The following is a 9,278-nucleotide window of genomic DNA, read 5'->3' as shown; positions in this document are numbered from 1 at the left end:
TTTTAGTAATCTGAGATGAAGTTTCAGAATAATTAAGATATGGAATCACAAAATAATTTAGATAGAAAGGGACCTCCTGGTATTATGTGGTCCAGTCTCTCTTTCTAAGCAGGGCTAACCTCAAAGGAGTCATGTTTTGAATATCTTCAGGAATGGAGAGTTCACATCATCCCTGGACATCTGCTTCCATGCTTAACCATCCATGCTGTGAGCATTTTTTCTTTAAATTCAGTGTCCATTTTTTTCTTGGACTTTCTCTCTGCACTCCTGTGAAAAAATCCGTCTCTTTCTTCTCCATAATCCCACTTTACATTGGGGAAGATTGAAATTATGTCCCCATGCAGTTTTTACTTCTCCAGGCTGAATTAAATGAGACAGTCTCTTTCTGTAGGTTTCTTCCTATCCCTGACCATCCCAGTGACCTTCCACTGGACTCCCTTCAGCCTGTCAATGCCTTTCTTGTACTGGATTCAGAAACTTCATCGTGGTCTCACAACTGCTGAGTAGAGGAGAAGAATTAGCTTCCTTGAGGTGTTGTCCAAACTCTTGGTAATGCTACCAAGGAAACAAAATCATCTGTAGCAATTGGAGACTGCATTCACAGTTTTATATAGGAAATGGAAAAAAGAGCCAACCTGAAAATAAATAAGGTGGCCAATCAGCAGCAGTCTGAAACTGCAACCTGAGGGAAGTAACAGGCAATTTCCTTTCCAATCTGTCTTCCTCASCCAAAGAGATGATGAATGGGAAGAGAAAGCTGAGTATACTCCAGGAGTAATTAGCAACATGAAAAAGAGCTGGGGGCACTGAAAAWGTGTTGAGCAATGCAGAGAGGACCTGAAGTTATTTCAGTAGTAGAGGGTATGAGGAGGAAATGAGGACTACTACAGTAATGTGGTGTAGAAATTGATGTGTGCCTGTTGAAAGACAGATTCTAACAATTTCAGCTTCCATGGCAAAATGCATTATTTCAACCCTGTAGCTAATGATTCAGCCATACTGGGGTTATTCTTTCCAGCAGCAGAGCTGACGTTCAAAACTACGTACATTTAAGCAGCTTACCTACTCATCTTCCCTACAACCTTCCTGATGACCAAGCTGGGACACAAAGAAAACTGCCCCAGGTGCTGCTGGAGCTGCTATTCCCACTGCATTACCGGTGAGAAACACCATACAGAGCTTCCCGGAATGACGTGACCTTACAGTGACAGAGCTGAGTGGCAGGTGTCTGGTGTACAATGAGGGCACTCACACTGTGAAGGAAGCTGCTTGCATTAGTTGAAATTATGTCAGACGACAGTTAAGGATATGTCATAAGTGTTATTTGCAGCTTTGCAGTGCCTCAGACCCCATATCTTACTTTAAACTGGTGCTAAGTAACAGGCAAATAGAATTAAGGAGGGAGGAGGAAATAGCAAGCAACCACAGGTCCTGGTGCAAATTGCTTCAGGAACTCACCCTTTATTTGAAAATGTCAGTAAAATCAGTGTTTTAGAGTGCCTTTAGTGGGAACTCAAGAGGGCTTTCTGGTTTACAACCCGACATGGAAAAGAGAAGATAAAGTGCTTGAAAAATGCAAACTCTAGAAGATGCTATGTTCCAAAAAAACTGAAAAGACCGTTTGTCTAGAAGGAAGCTATTGATTTCATTTTTTTAGTGAAATTACTGATCCAGAGAGCCTCTTTGTATCATAGCAATGTTGTGATAAGWAAACAGTACCAGGACAGGGATAATTCTTAAGGTTCCAGTGCAAGGAGGAAAGTATTCCAGGTGTCTTTGGTAGGAGACAAAAAGAAGAAATTTTCAGTTGAATGTTTAAGAAACTAGGATCCAGAGAGGATTAATTGGGAAGCAGGAAGGTCAGGATTTAACATGGAGAGACAATGAACCTCACACTAAGCAGCAGTTAGAAGAAAGGCACACAGCAAGTTCCCTGATATGGAAATCATAAACCAGTCTCCAGATCTGCTTTGTACTGGCATAAGGAAAGATGTAACTGGATATCACAGTTGGGTTAGAAATTCAGTGAAATGTGGAACAGTGTCAACTTCAATGCCAAAGAAATGCAAATACAGATGTATGCTTGGTTTTCAAAGTAGAATCRTGTCATGTGCCTTTTGGACAGCAGAAAATCAAGATGACTTCAACTCACTCAGACTTCAGAAAGTTATTGCATTAGCACTCTCTTATTTAGAAATTTTATATACGCATACTTCCTGCCCCACCCCCTCTAMTTCTTTCTCTATATGAGTCAAAGTGATCATTGGAATTGCATTGAAAACCTGTTTTTCACAAGTTAGTTTTCTTTCAAACAAAGTTTAATTTGTCAATCCATTTCATCCGAGTAGGTCCACCTGCGTTTTTTTTGTCTTTCCTATTGGGCCCACATAAAGGCCAGGGCATGTGAAGTTTCTCAACCAAAGCTGAACCCACTCACTTTCTGTGAGTATTTCAATGTTTAGCATGTACATTGCTCTAACAACAGAGCATTCTGTGAGGCTGTGACTGGTCACATCCAATACCCCAATTAGCTTATGTAGATCATCTCAAATGTCCCTACACTGTCCCAATATGCCCAGTATAACTGTATGTGCAGAATCTAGGCAGTAGATACRGTCACAAATTAGAAAATAAAACCATTGAAGAATATCCACGTGGCATACAGAATGCTGCATAGTCTGAATGTGGAGCTGAGACATTCAAATTCTTGGTCAATATGGATCTAAGTCACGCCTACTTTCCTTTTTGTCAGAGAGTCAGCAGGAAGATCAGCAGAAACATGAGCAGCTTTTAGCAGTGAAGCCTTGGATTTTCCAGAAGAGTGAGTAATAGATAATTATTCATTTCAGCTCTATGGCTTCACTCCATATTTGCATAACATGCATAGCAAGGACTGTAAGTACTTTCTAAATCATGACTTCACCTGAGATGACGTACAGACAATCCACCACACCCCCTACACTACAACACCTGTTTTATTGCTCGATTTCTGTACCTGAAAGAGGTGGATATGGGATCAGAGCCCCAGCTTCCATTTGACTTAGGCAAACACTCTCACAGGAGTCCCAGGCTGTTTACCAGCCTGTGTGATTTTCCCAGGAAATCATAATCTGATATATGCTTTCCCAGAAAACACTTACCAAATGCACTGTGATGAAACATTTTGTTTTAAAAAGCCAACATATCTCTGAATAGTGTAGTACATGTCTTAAAGTTTACATACTTCGGGTAAATTTGCCCACACAGCCTTCTATTTTTGCAAGGCATATTCTTTTCTGCAAASTTTTAGGTTTGCAAGTGAAAGTATTTCTCAGAATGCTTTTTGGCAAGAGACCGTAGTGTGGTTGGTAGAGTATTCTGTATCATTTCAAGTTGAATGGATGGAACATTTTTCTGATRTTGTTCATTTTCTGCAGTAATAAAGATCAGGTAATGTGAAACAATGTAAACACTGTTCTATTGAGAAGAGCAAACCACACATACTCAGTTCCTGAAAGGTCTTTGTTGCAGATAGACTGTGAGTAAATTAACTGTCAAACTTTCAGCACCATCTTTATTGAACATGTCTTAGTCCTGCATGTGAAAAATTAAGTATTACAGCCTCATTTGTCATGAAACACTTGAAATACCAACCATTTTTCTTTATCTATAAAGTAATGTAATGTACACAGACATCCTTGAAAAATGCCTGCTTGTGTCTAAACGWTGAAAATAGGAGGGTGTAAACATAGCAAGACAGGCTAAGAAAACAAAAGTTGAAAAAAGGCCRGCAAAGACAATCCAAACCAGTTATCAATCTTTCTTCAGAAACAACAGAAATAGAAGCCTGCCAAAGAATCCACAGGACCACGTAATGAGAACAATAGATGAGGTCAAGAAGAGTGCAAACAATCAGTATTGTTACATATTGGATTAGTTAATCTAATCGGTATTAAATATTACTGTATTTAAACAAGCATGATCTAAAAAAAATTTCATAAACAAAATACCCAACCATCTATGAAGAAGGCAGTTTTTAGGTAGTAATTATGCTGCTGACATTCTGAATTAGCTCAAAGTGTTGAAAAAAAGACATTGATTCATCTCTAATATTTGTTTGTTAAAGACGTTTGCCATTCGAAACCATGAGCATGTATTTCACTTGATCACAAAGGATAAAAATGTGTGACAGTGAATCTTTTAAAGGGTAAAAATAATTTTTACTTCAGTAGAAAAGCTTTCCTGTCTTCACTGTTTTCTTTGTTCCTTGATTCATATTTTTCTGCTCTTTGGGTTGGCATGGGCAGACTGACTCACTGGGCYTTAAAACACTCAGACAGTAATGGAGTTAAAATAAAGAAACCTGTTTGAGAGCTTCCTTTTTCAAAATGTCATTGTCTCAAATTTTAGATTCTGATAAAAAAAAAAAAAGAAAAAAAGAAAGAACCCGTTCATTCGAGATGCAAGTTCTGAATAAGCTCCCACTCCTTGTGGTTAAAGGAGCTCATTTGAGTTTTATATCATTTTGTTTTTCAAAAAGAGCCATACAAGAGCCCATGTACTAGTTCACTCAAAAGCATCCTGTTTCTTATAAGCTTCTGGTTTTACCCTTCTGGTAACATCTAAACTCTACCACTCAAAGAAACAGTTTGCAATCATAGGAAAGTGAGATGGACACCCCAGAAATATTGCTGCTTTTACTTTTCTGAGACGATGCAGTTTTGGGCCACTGACTTCTACAAAGATATTGAGGTGCTGAAGTGCATCCAGAGAAGTGAAGGTGAAGGGTCTATAGAGTAAGTCCTACGAGGAATGGCTGAGGAAGCTGGGAGTGTTCAGCCTGGAGAAAAGGAGACTCAGGGGAGACCTTATCACTCTCTACAGCTGCCTGAAAGGAGKTTGTAGCCCGGTGYGGTCTGGTCTCTTTTCCCAGCAGCCAGCAAYGGGATGAGAGGAAAAGRCCTCCAGTTGTGCCAGGGGAGATTCAGGCTGGAYATYAAGAGGAATTCCTTTGTGGAAAGGGTTGTTAAACATTGGAATGAACTRTCCAGGGAAGTGGTGAGTCATCATCCCTGGAGGYRTCCCAGAAATGCYTTGAYGTAGCACTTAATGCCATGATCWMRTGGAMAAGGYGGTGGCCACTCAGAGGYTGGATTTGATGATGATCTCAGAGGTGTTTTCCAGCCTTAATGTTCCGATGATCCTTGCAAACAGACGTTTCACAAAATCTGTGCAGGCTGAAGCTGTAGTTGGTCCACGAGCCARGAAAGAYTTGCTCACTCYRRAGCATCAGCTAGAATGGAGTCRGGACAAGAACCTGTGGGCAACTTCYTGAGCTGCARGGTCCAAAGAAACAAAAAGACAAAGGGACTGCCCCATGCAGGTAACCAGACATCTTGATCATGGAACTTTAAACTGTAAACACCACAAAGACCAGATCATTTCACGCATAACCTGAGAACTAGTTAACATGGYTAACTTGGGTGCTGCCAGTTGTTCAGGAGAATCAGCAGTTCCAAGAGAGAGGAGATCTTGAATGAAGTGTTGTGACCCTCTTTGTATGTTAAGACCTCATTTTTTCAGTCTTTTGAACAGTATATAAATAATGGCTCCAAGACTGGCCTCACAAATTCAAGCTTTCCATTTAGTACAGAACATTTTTTAGGACTTTCACCTAGCCTTTCTTTCTGGCGACACAAAACAACTACCACATGCAATTTCAAGCCAAATGCACCTGCTCTGCTGCCCACTGTAATTCTGCAAGGGRCAGAACTCAATTGAGCTAATCTGTAAGCAACAGAATGCTGGAAAAAGCTTTAAGAGTGACTCTTCAGGCAGCACAAATAAGTCYTCTGTATCCCTCCTYATTTAATCTGAAGAGCCAGTCGTTTTTCGAGTGACCAGGGACCAAAAACTTTACAGATCAGATCACTTTGTGTGCCCATCTCACTTTTTTCAACTGGTAAGATCACACTGCAGCTCATCCCCTTAGGCACCTTGCATTTTCTGGGAGATCCCTTTTGATGATAAGAAGCCCTGGTAGCTGTTGATGCCATTTGGGATCATGTGTAGACATGTGTGCTGGCYCTGCATGTGTACCTGTGGTGAGTGTGTGCATGTGCCTAGCAGGAATRACAAACTCAGCCTCACTGCTACTGCGCCAGGGAGAGAGAGGAGCTGCAGGAATTTCACCTCTGTTGCTTGACAAATTCTGCCCTCCACAGCAGCCCTGTGTCCTTTGTTAGACACATTTAAGCACAAGAAGATGGCTCTGTCTGCTATCTGATTAGAGAAGACATTTCAGTGGAAGGGATGTTGAAGACATGAACAGAGCTTAAAGGCAATTAACATTATTTACAGACTACTTCTGTGTAAATTCATTATTCCAATCTTTTACTAGGAGGAAAAGAAAATGAGCACAAGCACCAGTGTCCCTGTCTCTCTCTATTTGTTGGTATAAACTTTAGCAATTTACAAGTACTCCTAGCTGCTGAGCTCGTAATAATAAGGCCACATGGAAAAAACAAAAAAGTTCTGTAAATTAACAAAGAAATCCTTTGATGTATAATTTGTATTCAGTGTTTCTAGAGATCTTCACATGTAACTGCATGACTGAATATGGGGAGCCCTTACACTGAAGGCCATGACTCTGGAGGCAGCAGATTTCTAAACAGGGGCCAAGAAACATGTCCAACGTTTGCAGCCAACAGGTGGAATAAGAGAATAAATTTAGGTGTGGCCCAAATCTGCATTTTATTGTATACATCTTTACTWTTAGTAAAARTGCCTTTAATTGTATAAACAAGACSAATTCCCTTCACTTAGATTAGTAATTTCTCTAATTTTTTGTGTGTCTGAATCTGAAAGAAACAAAAGATCTCTCTCTCAAAGCAGTGAATACAGTTCAATCAATGCTAAAAGCAAATGCTTTGAGCCACTGGCACTTCAGAAAAATTTGAATATCCCAAGAAGTGGACTATGTCACCTTCCAGTCTGCAACCAATCTTCCAGGTACTGGTGCTGCAATACAAGTAGTGTATTTCTACAGGCTCCTGTCAGTGCCAGATTATAATCCTGGATTACATTGCTGCATTGCAGCCTTCTGACCCTTGTTCAGGCTCTACAAGAGCTAATAAAAATAGCAGCTCCTGAGTGAATACAAGAATGAGTCCAACTATGTAGCTCAGGACTCTCCTGCACAGATGGGAATGCAGTCCTCCAACCACAGACCAAAGCAGAGCTGGTTTGGAGATGATTCTGCAGTAAAATCTTCACCTGGCCTTGCCAACCACAATAACAAGGGTGTGCAGGAACAGGAGCAGCATGGGATTATTGTGTCGGGATGACTACCCAGTAATTAATGAGCAATCATGCACAGCTCACGAAATGTCCCCAGCCATTCTGGGGCTGTCAGGAATCGGGAGTGGTGGCCATGGGTGTGGTGCAAAATGCACAGGCAAGCAAAGAGAAACTAAAGGCACACTGCCAAGGCAAAAAGCTGCTGTTAGCCCTYCAGTTCCCATGGCATCCCAAACCAAAGCCAGAAAATTTGAGTTCTGTCTMTGCTCTAACACCTAACCATGGCAGTGGTCACAGCCAGCAAGAAAAAGGCCTGCTGCCAGCTAAGGCATACACAAAAGTGGTGAGCGCTGAGAGCCTCTGCTTTGGACAACTATTTCCCAGTCCCACCCAAACCAAAGCTCTGTCTTTGACACCTAAACACCCCTATCAACTGAGCCTGCTGTAAGGCTACAAAGTAAAAATAAAGAACCTAAATGCACCGTGACACTCAAACTCCCCCCAAGTACAGATCCAAAATTGGAAATATCYGGCAAGTGCTCGACAGAAAGATGCCAGAAAGGTGCCAGAAAGGCTTTTGCCTTTCCCACTGTGTCTTTTCAGCAGCAGCACCAACACTGCAGGCTCTATGCTTGCCTAGTCAACTGAGAGTTCAATCACACCCTCTGACTTTAATACAGAGCTTCAAAAGTGAAAATACCTGGTGAGAGCTTCAACTCAAAAGGTGGCAGAACAAAAAGCTGTTCCTGGCCTTATCCTYCCCCACGTAGCCTTTCAACAGCACATCCAGATGGGGATATGAACTTGCCTAGCCAGCTAAATGCACCACCACACCAGATAAGCTCAGATATTGAAAATATCTGGTCACACCTCCAAAATAATAAGTAACAGATCAGAAAGGTGTTGCTGGGCTTTACCATCCTGTTGTAGCTTTCTCTTTCCCTGTGCAAAACCGCAAAACTACACAAACAAGAGATCCTGCAAACTGCAGCACCGACACTGGGACTAGGCACTTGCCTTCCCAATTTCAATAAGCAATCACATTTTTTTCTCTGTTTCAAGCGACTCCTCGTACTGGGTGAGTTCACCTGGGATCTCAGCCTGTGCTGGTAGTGCAGTTTACCAACAATTGTAGCACTTTACAGGCTGCAATAGGAGAGTRAAGGCCAGCAACAGTTTTCTGTCCYGGCACCTTTYGTGTTGGAGCAATTAATGAATGTTTACAATTTTCAAGCTTAGCTGCTGGCTATTAAAAAAATAAGATTGCATATTTAAGTGAGAAGCAAAGCACATGGCCCCACTGTTTCTGGTGTAATTTATAGCTTGCGCGAGGAAAGAAAAAGCATGCACCRGCTTTCTGGCCTGGCACCCTTTTTGGGGAGCAGTCTCTGGACATTGTCAATTTTGTGGCTGGAATCTGACACGAGAAAACAATGGGATGGTACATTTAGGGGGAAGGAAAAGCACGCAGCCCAGCGCTGGTGGAGCAGTTTATGGGCAGCAATGGGAAAACGAAGGTCAGCAGTGCTTTCTGCCTGGAGCTTTTCTGCGGGAGCAATGCGCGATGTGCKCAGGGTCGGAGCTGCCCTTGGGGTCCCTTAAGGGAACATCTCGGCGCTCGAGGTTGTCAGGCGAGTGCCTTGCCCCATCTAGTGGCTCTGTGGAGCGGCGCCGAGGGGAAGGGAAAAGCCAGACACAGCTTTCCATCCTGCGCTGCAGGTCCTGGGCATGAGAGCGGCAGAGGCACCAGCGGCACCAAGAACGCCTGACAGAGSCAGGGTTTCCGTCCCCACTCAAACAGATACCATGCCTGCTAGGACAGCTCGGGTAGAGCACAKGGCCTTGGATGGTCTTCCAGTACCTAAAAGGGACTTGCAAGAAGGCTGGAAAAGGACTTTTCACACGGACAAATGGTCATGGGACAAGAGGTGAAGCAGGGTAGGTTTAGACTACATTACATTCCTCACCTGCCCTAAACCTTCCCACTGAAGCTATTTGGC

Source organism: Malurus melanocephalus, unplaced genomic scaffold (genome assembly GCF_030028575.1).
Source record: "Malurus melanocephalus ecotype Western Australia unplaced genomic scaffold, MMel_1.1 scaffold_322, whole genome shotgun sequence".
In the NCBI taxonomy this organism is placed as follows: domain Eukaryota; kingdom Metazoa; phylum Chordata; class Aves; order Passeriformes; family Maluridae; genus Malurus; species Malurus melanocephalus.
This window is presented reverse-complemented; position numbering follows the sequence as displayed.